Raw genomic sequence first — 19,846 nt, 5'->3', positions numbered from 1 at the left:
CGGTCACAGCTTTCTGGTGTTTTTCCCTTAAGCACACAGACGTAAATTACCAAGATCTTCCGACCTTCAAATGCTCATAACTTTCTTCATATGTGACATAGAACAAACACCATTTTGAAGGTATGTATAAGCTCTTTCCAACCACCATTTATGTTACAATTTCTTCAACTTTTTTTGTCACGTACCTAAATACATGTTTCAAATATCTAGCTGCATGTAAACACGCGACCTTCAAATATTTGCTCAGGCTCAACAGCTCACAGGTTTCACGAAAATTGATTGCATTAAAATAGACTAAGTAGTATTTCACGAGTAACTAGCAAATCTGCCTATGATATCCAGATTTGATGGCACAATAGACCCTGTGCAAAGCAAGTAGGAATTCATGGCTAACGCACACACAGGACGCTAATTCTAGAATTAGCTTACAATAGGTGGCTTTGTTTTCACCGAGTCCGGTTGATATCAGGAGCCACCATGATACTCGACCGCATCGCCAGCAGAATAAAATTAAACAATAGTGGTCATTTCTGGTTTTCTCTATTGAAATATACAAGCAGATGTACTTACACAATGTGTCGTTATCGTTAAGCCTCACATTTCATCCGCTCGTCGTTTACGTTCACAGCTCGCAGTAACCACAGTACCGATGATTCGCTGAGCGTCGAGGTGTCGACACTCTGAAGCTTGTTTCAGAAACCGATCACTTCTTCTTTTAGTTTTACGGTGGGTAGAAATGAGTATGTAGTTGTATTACTGCCACCTACTGTGTTGGAGTGTAAACCAGAGACCGTTACCTCCTGATCAAAAACAAGACAGAAAATAAAATAAATTCCAATCCTGGTTATATAATTCTTTACATTTGGGGTAGCTAACTGTGAGAGTAACAACCAAATCAGCATCTTCAACACATATGTGCTATGACTGTGCCAAACATTCTGGCCAGAGTTTAATAACTGGATTTACCAATGAGACGTGGGTTTTTTCCACTCTTCCGGACGTTTCTGCCGGTGAGTGCAGTGAGTGTCACGCAAACCATTTATCGTTTATGTTATTTTATTATGTTATTTTGGCTGACAAAATAACACCTTAATTTACATTAATTACAGCATAAGGCCTTAATTTTTTTAAATCATGATTGATCGCACTTTGCTCTTGTTATACTTGGTAGTGCATCTCTCTTAAACAAACAAATAAACAAACAAACAAACAAAAAAGCATTTTGCAAACCCGAACACACAAAAATCATAACAATTTTTTGTCTCTCTTTTTTATTGGCAACAGATTTCAACCTCACAATTTTATATAGTTTAGCAGCTCTCGATCAGCATGCTAGGTGCTCGACCATTATGCCTTGGTCTGCCAGGCGTCCTCACTGGGGTACCCATAGAGCTGTGCCCACCTGGCAGGGTCCGGCAATTGACTCTGTCATGGTTCCTCAGCCAGGTCATCTGTTGTGTCCACGTTGTCAAGTGCACTGTCAGGCTGTTGCACAGAACACTGGCCTGACACTTGTGACTTGATATCAAATCAAATCAAATCAATTTCATTTATATAGCGCCAAATCACAACAAACAGTTGCCCCAAGGCGCTTTATATTGCAAGGCAAAGCCATACAATAATTACAGAAAAACCCCAACTGTCAAAATGACCCCCTGTGAGCAAGCACTTGGCGACAGTGGGAAGGAAAAACTGGTTGGGGCTGAGGGAGAGAACCAGGAAAAAGACATGCTGTGGAGGGGAGCAGAGATCAGTCACTAATGATTAAATGCAGAGTGGTGCATACAGAGCAAAAAGAGAAAGAAACACTCAGTGCATCATGGGAACCCCCCAGCAGTCTAAGTCTATAGCAGCATAACTAAGGGATGGTTCAGGGTCACCTGATCCAGCCCTAACTATAAGCTTTAGCAAAAAGGAAAGTTTTAAGCCTAATCTTAAAAGTAGAGAGGGTGTCTGTCTCCCTGATCTGAATTGGGAGCTGGTTCCAGAGGAGAGGAGCCTGAAAGCTGAAGGCTCTGCCTCCCATTCTACTCTTACAAACCCTAGGAACTACAAGTAAGCCTGCAGTCTGAGAGCGAAGCGCTCTATTGGGGTGATATGGTACTATGAGGTCCCCAAGATAAGATGGGACCTGATTATTCAAAACCTTATAAGTAAGAAGAAGAATTTTAAATTCTATTCTAGAATTAACAGGAAGCCAATGAAGAGAGGCCAATATGGGTGAGATATGCTCTCTCTGTTGTGAAAGTGTCGTGACACAGACCCACAACAGGGGGTGTTAATGAATGAACTGACAATGGATAAGCCAAAAGTAACAATTTAATGTTGTGAATCGCACAACGACGTACAGACAAAAACAATATGGTGGACTGTCAATTATACACAAAGTGACGTGTGGGCAGGCTCGACGATAGAAGACGCCTGGCGAGAGAAGAGCTTCCACCACCAACGGAGCTGAAGAACACCGGAGCCGCCAAGCCCTGCGCCCCAGGTGGCCGCTGTCTTCAGCAGTCAGACCCGGTACTGCTGGCAGAGAACAGAGACAGTCCTGATGAGTGTGAGTTCGCACACTCAGTAATCCCACAGTCTGTATACAGTTACGAGGGAAAACCTCCACCTCCAATCACACACTCGTGCAGCTCCTGTCTAACCACTTATCTGGTTGGAGTGTGAAGCGAAGCCGTCGCTGATCACACCAAACGCAAATCCCACAGATAAGGAAACCACAGGAAAACGGCTGCAAAGAAGTTCAGATTATTACTCAATGTTTTAAGTCAGCAGAGAAAATTACCTGAATGGTAGCTGATTTCTCGGCGAGGAGGTGGAGTTGCAGTCCGGCCTTTATGGTGATGGTGATGAGATGAATGAGTGACAGCTGGTGCTGAGGATGAGTGACAGCTGTCACTCCCAGTGGCTCCGGCGCCCTCTCGTGCTTGAAGCCCGCACTCCAAGCAGGGCGCCATCTGGTGGTGGTGGGCCAGCAGTACCTCCTCTTCAGCGGCCCACACAACAGGACCCCCCCCTCAACGGGCGCCTCCTGGCGCCCGACCAGGCTTGTCCGGGTGCCGGGTGTAGAAATCGACCAGGAGGGCCGGGTCCAGGATGAAGCTCCTCTTCACCCAGGAGTGTTCTTCGGGTCCATATCCTTCCCAGTCCACCAAATACTGGAACCCCCGGCCCTTTCGACGAACGTCCAGGAGTCGGCGCACAGTCCAAGCCGGCTCCCCGTCGATGATCCGGGCAGGCGGCGGCGCCGGTCCAGGGGCACAGAGGGGAGAGGTGTGGCAGGGTTTGAGTCTGGAGACGTGGAATACTGGATGTATCCGCAGTGAAGCTGGCAGCTTCAGCTTCACTGCGGCTGGACTGAGGACCTTCACGATGGTGAAGGGTCCTATAAATCTGTCCTTAAGCTTCTGGGATTCCGTTTGTAGAGGTATGTCCTTTGTGGATAACCAAACCGCCTGCCCGGGCTAGTATGCAGGGGCCGGGGAACGCCGGCGGTCTGCATGGGCCTTAGCCCTCGTCCGGTCTCTGAGCAGGGCAGAGCGGGCAGTACGCCACACCCGACGGCACTTCCTCAGATGGGCCTGGACCGAGGGCACCCCGACCTCTCGCTCCACTAGCGGAAACAATGGGGGCTGGTACCCCAAACACACCTCAAACGGGGAGAGGCCAGTGGCAGATGAAACTTGGCTATTATGAGCGTACTCGATCCAGGCCAGATGGTTACTCCAGGCCGTCGGGTGCGCGGAGGTCACGCAGCGGAGGGCCTGCTCCAGTTCCTGGTTCATCCGCTCTGCCTGCCCGTTCGTCTGGGGGTTGTACCCAGACGAGAGACTGACGGTGGCCCACAGTTCCCTGCAGAAACTCCTCCAGACCTGGGAGGAGAACTGAGGACCACGATCCGAGACAATGTCTGATGGAATCCCATGCAGACGTACGACGTGGTGGACCAGGAGGTCTGCAGTCTCCTGGGCCGTCGGGAGCTTCGGGAGGGCCACGAAGTGGGCTGCCTTGGAGAACCGGTCCACTATCGTGAGGATGGTAGTCATGCGCTGGGACGGCGGGAGGCCCGTGACAAAGTCCAGGCCGATGTGAGACCAGGGGCGATGAGGCACGGGCAGAGGCTGGAGGAGGCCTTGGGCCTTGTGGTGGTCAGCTTTGCCCCTGGCACAGGTGGTGCAGGCCTGGACATACTCCCGGACGTCGGCTTCCATAGACGCCCACCAGAAGCGCTGCAGGACCACTGCCACGGTCCTTCGCACCCCTGGATGACAGGAGAGCTTGGAACCATGACAGAAGTCAAGGACCACAGCCCTGGCCTCTGGTGGGACGTACAATTTGTTCTTCGGACCTGTCCCCGGGTCCGGGCTCCGTGTCAGGGCCTCCCGGACGGTCTTCTCCACGTCCCAGGTAAGGGTGGCCACAACAGTGGACTCGGGGATCATGGTTTCAGGGGGGTCTGACAGCTCGGTCTTGACCTCCTCTTCATGCACCCGGGACAGGGCGTCAGATCGTTGGTTTTTTGTCCCGGGGCAGTAGGTGATCCGGAAGTCAAAACGCCCAAAGAACAGTGACCAGCAGGCTTGCCTGGGGTTCAGACGCCTGGTGGTCCGAATGTACTCCAGGTTCTGATGGTCCGTGAAAACCGTAAATGGTACCGATGCTCCCTCCAACAGATGTCTCCACTCCTCAAGAGCCTCCTTCACCGCAAGAAGTTCCAGATTGCCGACGTCATAGTTCCTTTCAGCCGGGGTCAACCTGCGGGAAAAGTAGGCACATGGATGGAGAACCTTGTGAGACTCCCCGCTCTGGGATAGCACGGCTCCTATCCCTGAGTCAGAGGCGTCCACTTCAACTACGAACTGGTGATTAGGATCGGGCTGCACCAGAACTGGTGCAGTCGAGAACCGGCGTTTCAACTCCCTAAACGCGGCTTCGCCCCGATCCGACCAGGTGAAGGGGACTTTTGTGGAGGTCAGGGCTGTCAGGGGGCTAACTACCTGACTGTAGCCATTGATGAACCTCCGGTAGAAATTTGCAAAACTGAGGAACTGTTGTAGTTTCCTACGGTTTGTTGGTTGGGGCCAATCTCTCACCGCCGCAACCTTGGCCGGATCAGGGGCGACGGAGTTGGAGGAGATTATGAACCCCAGGAAGGACAAAGAAGTGCGGTGGAACTCGCACTTCTCACCCTTCACAAACAGCCGGTTCTCCAACAACCGCTGTAGGACCTGACGTACATGCTTGACATGGGTCTCAGGATCCGGAGAAAAGATGAGTATATCGTCTAGATATAAGAAGACAAACCGATGCAGGAAGTCCCGCAAGACGTCATTAACCAACGCTTGGAACGTCGCGGGCGCATTGGTGAGGCCGAACGGCATGACCAGGTACTCAAAGTGACCTAACGGAGTGTTAAATGCCGTCTTCCACTCGTCTCCCTCCCGGATCCGAGCCAGGTGATAAGCATTCCTAAGATCCAATTTCGTGAATATTTGGGCTCCATGCAGGGGCGTGAACACTGAATCCAACAGGGGTAACGGGTATCGGTTGCAAACCGTGATCTCGTTCAGCCCTCTGTAATCAATGCATGGATGGAGTCCGCCGTCCTTCTTGCCCACAAAAAAGAAACCAGCACCCATCGGGGAGGTGGACTTCCGGATCAACCCGGCAGCTAACGAGTCCCGGATGTAGGTCTCCATTGATTCGCGTTCCGGACGTGAGAGGTTGTACAGCCTGCTGGACGGGTACTCAGCGCCCGGTATCAAATCAATGGCACAATCGTATGGACGGTGTGGGGGCAGCGTGAGTGCCAGATCCTTGCTGAAGACGTCAGCAAGGTCATGGTACTGGGCTGGCACCGCCGCCAGATTGGGGGGGACTAAAACCTCCTCCTTAGCTGTCACACCGGGTGGAACCGAGGATCCTAAACACTCCCGGTAGCAGGTTTCACTCCACTGAACCACAACCCCAGACGGCCAATCAATCCGGGGATTGTGTTTCAACACCCATGGAAAACCCAAAATCACTCGGGAGGTAGAAGGTGTTACATAACAGAGCTTTAACATAACGCAGCTCGAGCTGCGTGTCATCACTCTCTCAGAGCTGCATGTCGTCAGAGCGAGCGGCAAAAAGTTTGTACCTGAGTTTTCGGAGGTGGTGTTTGTAGTTGCCATCTGCCACGCCGGTGTTTGCCAACCCGGACAGTGGGAATACCACCTCAACCAGCAACTTAGCCCCGCGACTGGACAGCAGCAACGTCCGAGGCCAGCCCAACGTGGTGAATTCACTGAGGCCGCGCGCTGCGTCATTAAAGCCGCGCGTCACGAGTGCCGCTTCCCCGAGGCCTCGTGCAGCCACCGCGGATCCATCAGCACACCGAGGCCGCGCGGCACCAGCGCAGTGCAGATCCATCCCGGTGACAAACAACGCAGGCTGTTAACATCGGCGATCGTCAAGCTGCTCATAAGCCGACCATGGGGCCTAAGAAGGTTCTGACAGCGGAGGAAGGTGACGATATTAAAAAATCTCTGGACTTTCTATCAGAGGAGATTTCCGTTGTGAAGCAGCAACAGAAATCAATCATGGATCTGGTGGAGGAGGTGAAGGCATTACGGCTCCAGAACACCGAGAAAGACCGGCATCTGGTGCAGCTGGAAAATAGAGTGGCTGAATTGGAGCAGTACACCAGAATTAAAGACGTCATCATCACAGGTCTTCACATCAAACCACAGTCCTACGCACGGGCAGTAACAGATGAGAGCGGAGCGGAGCCCAGTGAACAGGAGGTCAGCTCTGTGGAAAAACAGGTTGCTGATTTCCTCCTATCTAAAGGTATAGAAATGGATTTAAATAACATTGAAGCATGCCACGAACCGTCATCATGAGATTCATCAACAGAAAACACAAAACAGCACTGTTAAAACAAGGAACATCTCACCAAACGGAATGCAGACATCGCCAGGAAAGCACGCTTCTTAAAGAAACAGGGAAAAATCCAGCACACATGGACTTCAAACTGTAAAATATTCATCAAACTGAATGGATCACCAGAACAAGCAAAGGTTATGGCAATAAGGAACATCGAGGAGCTGGACAAATATGAACAATAGGTATGAGGACTCAAACACATCACAGCACCATGATGCAGATTGGAGCAACCCACTCATTCACATCATCTACACCCGGAGACAAGAGAGACATAATGACTAAGGATAATGATCCGTTTATTTCTGCCCAGGAGCTCTGTCTAGATACATTTAATTATAATAACTCTGCTAACCACCCCTTCGAATCTGAAAATGATCCTGATACCTTTTTCAGTGAGAATATTGTGAGACAGTGCAAATATTTTACAGAAGAACAATTAAAAAATGATAAAATCAATGATGAAGATTTTTCAATTATACATTTCAACAGCAGAAGTCTTTCTCGTAATCTGTCCACTATTAATGATTGTTTGAAAACGTCCAAAAAACGTTTTTCAGTTATTGCAATTTCAGAAACATGGTTAAATGAGGATAATAAAGATCTGGTATATCTTGATGGTTATGAATTGTTCCTGGTTAATAGGCAGACGAGAAGGGGCGGAGGTGTTGCATTGTTTGTAAGGTCAGATTATAACTGTAAACTCATTAACAACATGTCATTTACAGTGGACAACATCATGGAATGTGTTACCATAGAAATTACATCTATAAACTCCAAAAACATAGTTGTTAGTTGCATTTACAGAGCTCCTGGGACAAATATTGACACCTTTGAAGACATCATCTTAGGAATGTACAACAAAATCAACAGAAATAAGCATTTATTTGTCTGTGGAGATTTCAATATAGATTTTTTTAAACCCTCACAATCATCCACAAATTACCTCATTTATAAACACCTTGTACTGTTTAGGACTGTTTCCAACCATCATTCATCCTAGCAGAATAACTATGGATACAACAACTCTCATTGACAATATTTTAACTAACGTTATATCCGGTAATCTTAGTGGGGGACTACTGGTCAGTGATATCAGTGATCACTTGCCAGTTTTCTCAGTCTTTGCATTGGAGGGTTGTTGTATGTATCGAAGCAATATCAAATTCATGAGTAGAAAAGTAACACCTGAAACAATTGATAATTTAAGGGAGGATTTATCAAGTCAGAATTGGTCAGATGTTTTTGTTGATGATGTTGACAGGTCATATGATGCTTTCATTTCCATTTTTTCCAGTTTGTATAATAAACACTGTCCATTTGTTGACAAAATATATAGAAATCAATATAGCAACAAACCATGGATAACTAAGGGGCTTCAGAGGGCATGTAAAAAGAAAAACGTACTATATAAACAATTCATAAAACTACAAACTAAGGAAGCTGAAAGTAAGTATAAAACATATAAGAATAAGTTAATCAATATCATGAGACTCAGTAAAAAAATATATTATAATGAGTTACTTGTCAAAAATAGAAATAATATCAAAAACACATGGAACATATTAAATGAAATAGTAAAAAAGAATAGAGTAACTAGAGATTATCCTTCATTTTTTCAGAGTAACAACTACATCACGATTGATAACGACGAGTCTATTGCTGAACACTTTAATGAATACTTCGTTAATGTGGGTAAAAATCTTGCCAGTAAAATTGACTCATCAACTAATAACTTCTGGGTAAATAATTCAACGTTTAAAAAATCTGTTTCAATGTTCATTGGTGGTACTCATGAAAGGGAAATACTTGATCTGGTTCATGGTTCAAAAAGTAAGAAATCGACTGATTTTAATAATTTGGATATGGCTTTATTAAAAAAAGTTATTGATTGTATAGTAAAACCGTTCAATTATATTTGCAATATGTCACTAAGTACTGGTAAATTTCCTTCTCAAATGAAAATAGCCAAAGTAATTCCTCTATTTAAAACTGGTGACAAACACACATTTTCTAATTATAGACCTATATCACTCCTGCCACAATTTTCCAAAATTTTGGAAAAAATATTTGCTAAAAGATTAAATGATTATTTACTGAAGCATAACATCATTTGTGAAGAACAATATGGATTCAGAAGGTCTCGAACTACATGACATGCTTTGATGGACTTTGTGGAAAGTATAGCAACTGCAATTGACAATAAACAATACACAGTAGGTGTTTTTTTTTATTTACAGAAAGCGTTTGACACAATTAACCATGGAATACTATTAATTAAACTGAAGAAATATGGAATCAGAGTTCTGGCATATGAATGGATAGCTAGTTATTTACAAGGCAGATTTCAGTATGTTCAATTCAATAATACAAATTCTGAACTCAGGGATGTCACATGTGGGGTGCCGCAGGGCTCAGTGCTGGGTCCTTTGTTGTTTATAATCTATATTGTTATGTGTCGGACGCAGCCCAGAGAACCGACCAGCGTTTGAAGGACCCAGTATAAAATAAGCAGAGCACGGTACAAAGGATAACAAAATTTAATAAACATAACAGTGATGTGCTAAATACAAACAAATGAGTGCGCGGACTGGCGAGGTGGTGATACGGTGCGCTCCCAGCTGCACAAACGGTCCGGAGCCAGAAACAGTTCGGACCCAAGGACCGCGACAAACCGAGTCTGTGAAAGAAGAAACCATCATGTGAGTCCACACTCCACACACAGAGAGACCACTCAAAGGTGTACATAAACAGCAAACACTTCCTGGCTTAATTACTAATCAGCTTCCCACCCTGCAGGCATGGAACACCCTGTTCACATACTCAAACTGCAGTGGAAGCTGATTAAACGTACCTCAGGAAGTGTGCTGACGAGCGTGAGACCTCACCCCCTCCTCTTTCACAGACCATGGTGTCAAACCTGGTACAGTCTCTGCATCCACTGATGATGAGATGGCTCTCGAGACGACGATCTCACCCGTCTGGTCACAAGGTTGAGTCTCTGGCAAATACACACTGTGTACTCCAGACTTAAATGCCACCATGCTCCAATCCGTGTAGATGCACCACAGCTGTGAGTCCTGATGAGCTGCACTTGATCAGCCTCAGGTGATCAGGGTGAGGTCCTGGTAACTCAGCCACACAGCCACTCAGTCCTAAACGCAAGCCACCTGGAAGGAAAAACAAAAGACAGCACAGAAGACAGAAACAAAAGGCAGCCAGGCCCCCCCAGCCATACAACAGCACCCCACCCTCACGGGAAGCCTCCCGGCGACCACACAAACCTGGCCCAGGAGAAACACCCCCCTCCAGGGACCATGGCTGGAAACCATATCTGCATTCATCTTCCAACAGAATCTTCATCTAACAGAACGGTTGATGTCTTCTCCTCTGGCTGCATCTTTGCCTTTGTTTCTGTCAGTCAATTTGCACAGGTGTGGCCAGGAGTTCTTGAACCTGTGCGGTCAGCCTTTGTCCAACCATGTTTAAAGTCTGATTAGTCATAAAACAAAAAAGACAAACACAAACAAACCACCCCCCCCCTCCCCAGAGGACCGTCCCATCAAACACCGGGAAGAGGAGAAAAGAAAAACAACCCAAACCTAAGCTTGCAAACAAAAACGCCAACACCCCCCCCCCCCCACCCCGACGACATGTAGGGACCAACACCCCCCAGAGGACATCCCGCCAGCTCCAGGAGTAATAACCACAGCCGAGGTCCCTCTGGGATCCAAAGTCACCCACGGGGACTCCCAGCGCCTCCCAGAGGACCGTTCCATCAACCCCAGGAGACGCCCCCCCTCATGACCAACGGACCCAGCCCCGGCCGTCAATGGCTAGATGGACCCACAGCCCTTTCCCCCCCAGAGGACACCACAGTCACACCCTGAGAGCGGAAACTGGGGGGAAAAACAAAAGGAGAAAAAAAAAACATACAAACAAAACAACCCCAACCCCACCCCCTCGGCGCAGTGGAAACTGGAAGCACGTCCAGCGTCACCAACCATGACTATACCCCAGAAGTCAACCGGGAGGAGTGGAACAGCGGTTATGGCAGACGGCACAAAACGGCGCCACCCCTCCGACTTCCAAACCAGCCACCAGCTGCGGGTATATTCCACTGCCCCAAACCTCAGCCACGCCGATGGCAGACGGCTCAAAGGCGCACTGAAGCCGGAGGTGGAACAGGGAATCAACAAAAAAAAACAACACAAACCCCCCCCTCCCCTCCCAGGTGCAGAGGTTACCTGGGAAACGCCCAGCATAACCAAACTGCACCACTCCAGCAACGCCGACAACCTACGGCTCATACGGCTGGAGCCAGAGGAGAAGAGAGGGAATAAAAAAAAATACCCCAAACCCCCCCCCTCCCGGGTGCAGAGGTTACCTGGGAAACGCCCAGCATAACCAAACTGCACCACTCCAGCAACGCCGACACATACGGCTCACACGGCTGGAGCCAGAGGAGAAGAGGGGGCATAACAAAAACAAAAAAAAAGAAAAAAGAAAACAACCCAATTACCCCCCCATCACCCCCCAGAGGACCGTCCCATCAAACCCTGGGAGGTGAAACCAAAAGAAATAAAAAGAAAGACTAACAGACTAACATACAGTTATTTGGGTCCTGTTTATGCCCCAGACAGACTGCAGGGTCACGACCCCAGACACTAATAGTGTAAAAAATCTCACACAAAAAACAACTCAAAAAACACCCACAAAAAATGAACCAACACAAAACTAATAAGTGACGTATACCGTTAAGCTCAAACAAATGGAACACACCTGTTCCAACTTAAGAGCTTAACGTTAATGTGACTCAGTCACCAACAGAGGGAGCCAGAGTGCTGAAAATAAAAACCCCTTTGGTGACAGAGAAAACAAACTCATGCTGCTTTTTTTTTTTTTTTTGTGCGCAGCTATGTGTAAACACACAACCAAAACTTGCTTCAACTAAATTACGCCGGAGCTGACAAAACAGACGCAGTAGCTATCTTTACCCGGGGAAACGGGGCTACAACTGTAACACAGGAAGCACAGCGACCCGTGCCACAGAGCTCCGCCGTGCGCGTTCACCCATTACAAACACACTCATGCAGCTCCCATTTAACCTCTTATCCGGTCGGAGTGTGACGCGAAGCCGTCGCCAGTCACACTCCACCACGACCCACGGATAAGGCACCACACAGGAACACGGCTGCAAGAGAGCACAAATCAGTATTCGATAATGGGTTCTCAAACACGCACCATCCGGTTCGGACCCAAGGACCCCGCCGACACCCCCCAGGTGGCCGCGACAAACCGAGTCTGTGAAAGAAGAAACCATCATGTGAGTCCACACTCCACACACAGAGAGACCACTCAAAGGTGTACATAAACAGCAAACACTTCCTGGCTTAATTACTAATCAGCTTCCCACCCTGCAGGCATGGAACACCCTGTTCACATACTCAAACTGCAGTGGAAGCTGATTAAACGACTAACATAACAGTTCAATACAATAAGGTGTGAGGGACACCACATATACTGACTGTACAAATGTTAGTCACAAAACCTAACGTACCTCAGGAAGTGTGCTGACGAGCGTGAGACCTCACCCCCTCCTCTTTCACAGACCATGGTGTCAAACCTGGTACAGTCTCTGCATCCACTGATGATCAGATGGCTCTCGAGACGACGATCTCACCCGTCTGGTCACAAGGTCGAGTCTCTGGCAAATACACACTGTGTACTCCAGACTTAAATGCCACCATGCTCCAATCCGTGTAGATGCACCACAGCTGTGAGTCCTGACGAGCTGCACTTGATCAGCCTCAGGTGATCAGGGTGAGGTCCTGGTAACTCAGCCACACAGCCACTCAGTCCTAAACGCAAGCCACCTGGAAGGAAAAACAAAAGACAGCACAGAAGACAGAAACAAAAGGCAGCCAGGCCCCCCCAGCCATACAACATATATAAATGATATAAGTTGGGTGTCGAGTTCACTGAGATGTGTCCTTTTTGCGGATGATACAACTGTGTTCTGTAGCGGTGAAAATCTTGAACAGCTTCTGGACATAGTGGAGAAAGAACTGGAAAAATTTAAGGTTTGGTTTGACGCTAATAAGTTGTCACTCAACCTTGGGAAAACTAAATGTATTATATTTGGAAATAAACAGGCACCAAAATGTAAAAATTTAACTATAAACAATAAGGAAATTGAGTTAGTAACAGAGAATAAATTTTTAGGTGTTATAATTGATAATAAACTTAGCTGGAAACCACATATAAATTATGTGAAATCAAAATAGTCAAAAACTATAGCCATTTTGTATAAAGCCAAAGACCTACTGCCGCAAGAAGGGTTACTTACTTTATATCATTCTCTGATGGTACCATATATGACATATTGTGTTGAGTCATGGGGAAACACTTACAAATCAAATACCAATCCAATATTCCTTTTGCAAAAACGAGCCATACGAATCATCTGCAATAAACAATATCGTGAACCAACTCATTCTCTATTTGTGTCTTTAAATTTATTAAAATTCATAGATTTGGTCGATTACATTACAATTCAAACTTTATTTCGAGCGAAAAACCAAGCCTTACCGAGACATGTCCAGAGTCTGTTCCGATTGAGGGAATCCAGATATAGTTTAAGAGGTTGTGCAATTTTTATGAAACCACCAGTAAGAACAAATGTAAAGGGTTTTTGTGTGTCTGTGGTTGGGGTGAGGAAATGGAACAAATGTTCAACAGAGGTTAGAATGAGTAGTACCCTAGTAAGATTTAAGAAACTACTCAAAAAGAACATTATGTCTAAGTATCATAAAGAAGCAAATATAATTTGATTTATATGGAATGTTCAATTTATAAGTGGGACTTATTGTATATTTGAATGTGTGGGTATGTATATGCGTATGTAGATATATAGATATGGGTAGGTGTATATGTATGTAAGTGACTGTGTATATGTATGTATATATTTATGTTTGTAAAGTATATAGGTATGTATATAGGTATATATGGCACAGCCCAAGCAGAGGGTCACCCCCAAGAGCCTGGTCTGCTTGAGGTTTCTTCCTTATAGGGAGTTTTTCCTCACCACAGTTGCCTAGTGCTTGTTCTGGGGGTTGGTAAGGTTAGTCCTTACTGGCGTAAAGTGCCTTGATTCGATTTTCTTGTTTTGACCGTTTGGGGCATTCTCTCTGTGTGTGCTCGGTTGAGCTGCAGAGAAAACACTCCCCATGGATCAGCCTCCTTTGTCTCTGATCTGATCGCTTTTTGGCCCTGCTCGTTTCCATAGCAACATCAGCAGGGGGAGCTGTTGTCACGTGGAGAGCCCTGGCAGTGGAGCGTGGGAAAGTCGGCTCCCTTTCGGACCCGGGAGGAAGAGGGACGGCTTGTGCCTGACCACGCCCTTCGTCTCGCTCCCGTCGGTGTTCTGTTAATCGGTTGTCTAACCGTATAACCAGGTCGATAAGCCCATCTAAATCCTGCGGCTCGTCCTTCATCACCAGGTGCTCCTTAAGGACCAGAGACAGTCCGTTTATAAAGGCGGCGCGGAGCGCAACAGCATTCCAGCCGGCTCGCGCTGCCACAATGCGGAAGTCGACTGCATACTTCGCTGCGCTCCGACGCCCCTGCCGTATCAACAGCAGCACGCCTGAAGCGGTCTTGCCTCTATGAGGGTGGTCGAACACCTGTCGGAACTCCCTCACAAACTCAGTGTAAACCGTTAGGAGCCGTGAATTCTGCTCCCAGAGCGCTGTAGCCCAGGCGCGTGCCTCTCCTCAAAGCAAATTTATAACGTAAGCACCCGGCTAGCGTCTGACGTGTACATGACGGGATGCTGTGAAAAGACGAGCGAGCACTGCATCAAGAAGTCCGCGCACGTCTCCACACAGCCTCCGTACGGCTCTAGAGGGCTTATGTATGCTTCAGGGGAAGGTGGGGGGGTTCGTTGAATGACCAGCGGAATGTCTGTCTCTGGCACACGGTCAGCAGGAGGAGGTGCTGCAGCAGTGCCCTGAGCATGCGCTTCCACCTGGGCGGTGAGAGCCTCCATCCTATGATTGAGAACAATGCTCTGCTCGGTGACTAAGTCCAACCGAGCGGTAAAGGCGGTTAAGATGTGCTGCAGCTCACCCAACACGCCTCCTGCTGGCGCCTGTGGACCTCGCTCTTCCATTGGCTGTTCAAGTGATGGTTGACGCCCCTCGGGATCCATGACGCTGGCCGAGAAATCCTGTTGTGAAAGTGTCGTGACACAGACCCACAACAGGGGGTGTTAATGAACGGACAATGGATAAGCCAAAAGTAACAATTTAATGTTGTGAATCGCACGATGACGTACAGACAATAACAATATGGTGGACTGTCAATTATACACAAAGTGACGTGTGGGCAGGCTCGACGATAGAAGACGCCTGGCGAGAGAAGAGCCGGATCCCACACAGCTTCCACCACCAACGGAGCTGAAGAACACCGGAGCCGCCAAGCCCTGCGCCCCAGGTGGCCGCTGTCTTCAGCAGTCAGACCCGGTACTGCTGGCAGAGAACAGAGACAGTCCTGATGAGTGTGAGTTCGCACACTCAGTAATCCCAGTCTGTATACAGTTAGGAGGGAAAACCTCCACCTCCAATCACACACTCGTGCAGCTCCTGTCTAACCACTTATCTGGTTGGAGTGTGAAGCGAAGCCGTCGCTGATCACACCAAACGCCAATCCCACAGATAAGGAAACCACAGGAAAATGGCTGCAAAGAAGTTCAGATTATTACTCAATGTTTTAAGTCAGCAGAGAAAATTACCTGAATGGTAGCTGATTTCTCGGCGAGGAGGTGGAGTTGCAGTCCGGCCTTTATGGTGATGGTGATGAGATGAATGAGTGACAGCTGGTGCTGAGGATGAGTGACAGCTGTCACTCCCAGTGGCTCCGGCGCCCTCTCGTGCTTGAAGCCCGCACTCCAAGCAGGGCGCCATCTGGTGGTGGTGGGCCAGCAGTACCTCCTCTTCAGCGGCCCACACAACACTCTCCTTCTAGTCCCTGTCAGTACTCTAGCTGCAGCATTTTGAATTAACTGAAGGCTTTTCAGGGAACTTTTAGGACAACCTGATAATAATGAATTACAATAGTCCAGCCTAGAGGAAATAAATGCATGAATTAGTTTTTCAGCATCACTCTGAGACAAGACCTTTCTAATTTTAGAGATATTGCGCAAATGCAAAAAAGCAGTCCTACATATTTGTTTAATATGCGCATTTAATTACATATCCTGATCAAAAATGACTCCAAGATTTCTCACAGTATTACTAGAGGTCAGGGTAATGTCATCCAGAGTAAGGATCTGGTTAGACACCATGTTTCTAAGATTTGTGGGGCCAAGTACAATAACTTCAGTTTCATCTGAGTTTAAAAGCAGGAAATTGGAGGTCATCCATGTCTTTATGTCTGTAAGACAATCCTGCAGTTAAGCTAATTGGTGTGTCCCCTCTGGCTTCATGGATAGATAAAGCTGAGTATCATCTGCGTAACAATGAAAATTTAAGCAATGCTGTCTAATAATACTGCCTAAGGGAAGCATGTATAAAGTGAATAAAATTGGTCCTAGCACAGAACCTTGTGGAACTCCATAATTAACCTTAGTCTGTGAAGAAGATTCCCCATTTACATGAACAATTTGTAAACTATTAGATAAATATGATTCAAACCACCGCAGCGCAGTGCCTTTAATACCTATGGCATGCTCTAATCTCTGTAATAAAATTTTATGGTCAACAGTATCAAAAGCAGCACTGAGGTCTAACAGAACAAGTACAGAGATGAGTCCACTGTCTGAGGCCATAAGAAGATCATTTGTAACCTTCACTAATGCTGTTTCTGTACTATGATGAATTCTAAACCCTGACTGAAACTCTTCAAATAGACCATTCCTCTGCAGATGATCAGTTAGCTGTTTTACAACTACCCTTTCAAGAATTTTTGAGAGAAAAGGAAGGTTGGAGATTGGCCTATAATTAGCTAAGATAGCTGGATCAAGTGATGGCTTTTTAAGTAATGGTTTAATTACTGCCACCTTAAAAGCCTGTGGTACATAGCCAACTGATAAAGACAGACTGATCATATTTAAGATCGAAGCATTAATTAATGGTAGGGCTTCCTTGAGCAGCCTGGTAGGAATGGGGTCTAATAGACATGTTGATGGTTTGGAGGAAGTAACTAATAAAAATAACTCAGACAGAACAATCGGAGAGAAAGAGTCTAACCAAATACCGGCATCACTGAAAGCAGCCAAAGAGAACGATATGTCTTCGGGATGGTTATGAGTAATTTTTTCTCTAATAGTTAAAATTTTATTAGCAAAGAAAGTCATGAAGTCATTACTAGTTAAAGTTAAAGGAATACTCGGCTCAATAGAGCTCTGACTCTTTGTCAGCCTGGCTACAGTGCTGAAAAGAAACCTGGGGTTGTTCTTATTTTCTTCAATTAGTGATGAGTAGTAAGATGTCCTAGCTTTACGGAGGGCTTTTTATAGAGCAACAGACTCTTTTTCCAGGCTAAGTGAAGATCTTCTAAATTAGTGAGACGCCATTTCCTCTCCAACGTACGGGTTATCTGCTTTAAGCTGCGAGTTTGTGAGTTATACCACGGAGTCAGGCGCTTCTGATTTAAGGCTCTCTTTTTCAGAGGAGCTACAGCATCCAAAGTTGTCCTCAATGAGGATATAAAACTATTGATGAGATAATCTATCTCACTCACAGAGTTTAGGTAGCTACTCTGCCCTTTGTTGGTATATGGCATTGGAGAACATAAAGAAGGAATCATATCCTTAAACCTAGTTACAGCGCTTTCTGAAAGACTTCTACTGTAATGAAACTTATTCCCCACTACTGGGTAGTCCATCAGAGTAAATGTAAATGTTATTAAGAAATGATCAGACAGAAGGGGGTTTTCAGGGAATACTGTTAAGTCTTCAATTTCCATACCATAAGTCAGAACAAGATCTAAGGTATGATTAAAGTGGTGGGTGGACTCATTTACATTTTGAGCAAAGCCAATCGAGTCTAACAATAGATTAAATGCAGTGTTGAGGCTGTCATTCTCAGCATCTGTGTGGATGTTAAAATCGCCCACTATAATTATCTTATCTGAGCTAAGCACTAAGTCAGACAAAAGGTCCAAAAATTCACAGAGAAACTCACAGTAATGACCAGGAGGTCGATAGATAACAACAAATAAAACTGGTTTTTGGGACTTCCAATTTGGATGGACAAGACTAAGAGACAAGCTTTCACATGAATTAAAGCTCTGTCTGGGTTTTTGATTAATTAATAAGCTGGAGTGGAAGAATGCTGCTAATCCTCCGCCTCGGCCCATGCTACGAGCATTCTGGCAGTTAGTGTGACTCGGGGGTGTTGACTCATTTAAACTAACATATTCATCCTGCTGTAACCAGGTTTCTGTAAGGCAGAATAAATCAATATGTTGATCCATTATTATATCATTTACTAACAGGGACTTAGAAGAGAGAGTTCTAATGTTTAATAGACCACATTTAACTGTTTTAGTCTGTGGTGCAGTTGAAGGTGCTATATTATTTTTTCTTTTTTAATTTTTATGCTTAAATAGATTTTACTGGTTGTTGGTGGTCTGGGAGCATGCACCGTCTCTACGGGGATGGGGTAATGAGGGGATGGCAGGGGGAGAGAAGCTGCAGAGAGGTGTGTAAGACTACAACTCTGCTTCCTCGTCCCAACCCTGGATAGTCACGGTTTGGAGGATTTAAGAAAACTGGACAGATTTCTAGAAATGAGAGCTGCTCCATCCAAAGTGGGATGGATGCCATCTCTCCTAACAAGACCAGGTTTTCCCCAGAAGCTTTGCCAATTATCTATGAAGCCCACCTCATTTTTTGGACACCACTCAGACAGCCAGCAATTCAAGGAGAACATGCGGCTAAACATGTCACTCCCGGTCCGATTGGGGAGGGGCCCAGAGAAAACTACAGAGTCCGACATTGTTTTTGCAAAGTTACACACTGATTCAATATTAATTTAATGACCTCCGATTGGCGTAACCAGGTGTCATTACTGCCGACGTGAATTACAATCTTACCAAATTTACGCTTAGCCTTAGCCAGCAGTTTCAAATTTCCTTCAATGTCGCCTGCTCTGTCCCCCGGAAGACAATTGACTATGGTTGCTGGTGTCGCTAACTTTACATTTCTCAAAACAGAGTCGCCAGTAACCAGAGTTTGATCCTCGGTGGGTGTGTCGCCAAGTGGGGAAAAATGGTTAGAGATGTGAACGGGTTGGCAGTGTACACAGGGCTTCTGTTTAGGGCTACACTTCCTCCTCACAGTCACCCAGTCGGCCTGCTTTCCCGGCTGCTCGGGATCTGCTGGGAGGGAACTAACGGCGGCTAAGCTACCTTGGTCCGCACCGACTACAGGGGCCTGGCTAGCTGTAGGATTTTCCAAGGTGCAGAGCTGAGTCTCCAATTCGCCCAGCCTGGCCTCCAAAGCTACGAATAAGCTACACTTATTACACGTACCATTACTGCTAAAGGAGGCCGAGGAATAACTAAACATTTCACGCCCAGAGCAGAAAAGTGCGGGAGAGACAGGAGAAGCCACCATGCTAAACCGGCTAAGAGCTAGTAGCTGCGCTAAGCTAGCGGATTCCTAAAACACACAAAGTGAATAATGTGTAAATAATTTAGAGGTGATTCAGCAGAGGGAGTGCTTTAGTTAAGGCACGTGAAGATTACACTGTGAAACAAATCGTTATCTAGTTAACTAGATCAATCTAACTGCACAGATTAAACAGCTAACAGATACAGCAAAACACAGCTGTGCTCCGGAACAGGAAGTGATACAATACCGCAGTGAGAGCCAACCACCAGTAGAGGTTCAACACACAGCAGTTCAAAT

General features: G+C 46.4%; 1 protein-coding gene across 1 annotated transcript in view; it reads right to left on the bottom strand.

Moving 5' to 3' along the window:
• The window catches only part of LOC117521391 (gastrula zinc finger protein XlCGF57.1-like), a 37,246-nt gene extending 36,589 nt beyond the window's left edge, over window positions 1-657 (bottom strand). Inside the window, exon 1 of the mRNA XM_034182686.1 lies at window positions 571-657. The gene's annotated coding sequence lies outside the window, so the exon portion shown is untranslated. The remainder of the gene's footprint in view (window positions 1-570) is intronic.
• Between the last annotated feature and the right edge of the window lie 19,189 nt (window positions 658-19,846).

This window comes from Thalassophryne amazonica, chromosome 12, assembly GCF_902500255.1.
Source record: "Thalassophryne amazonica chromosome 12, fThaAma1.1, whole genome shotgun sequence".
Lineage (NCBI taxonomy): Eukaryota > Metazoa > Chordata > Actinopteri > Batrachoidiformes > Batrachoididae > Thalassophryne > Thalassophryne amazonica.
The sequence above is the reverse complement of the archived record's forward strand: the minus strand, read 5'-3'. Positions and strand labels throughout refer to the sequence as shown.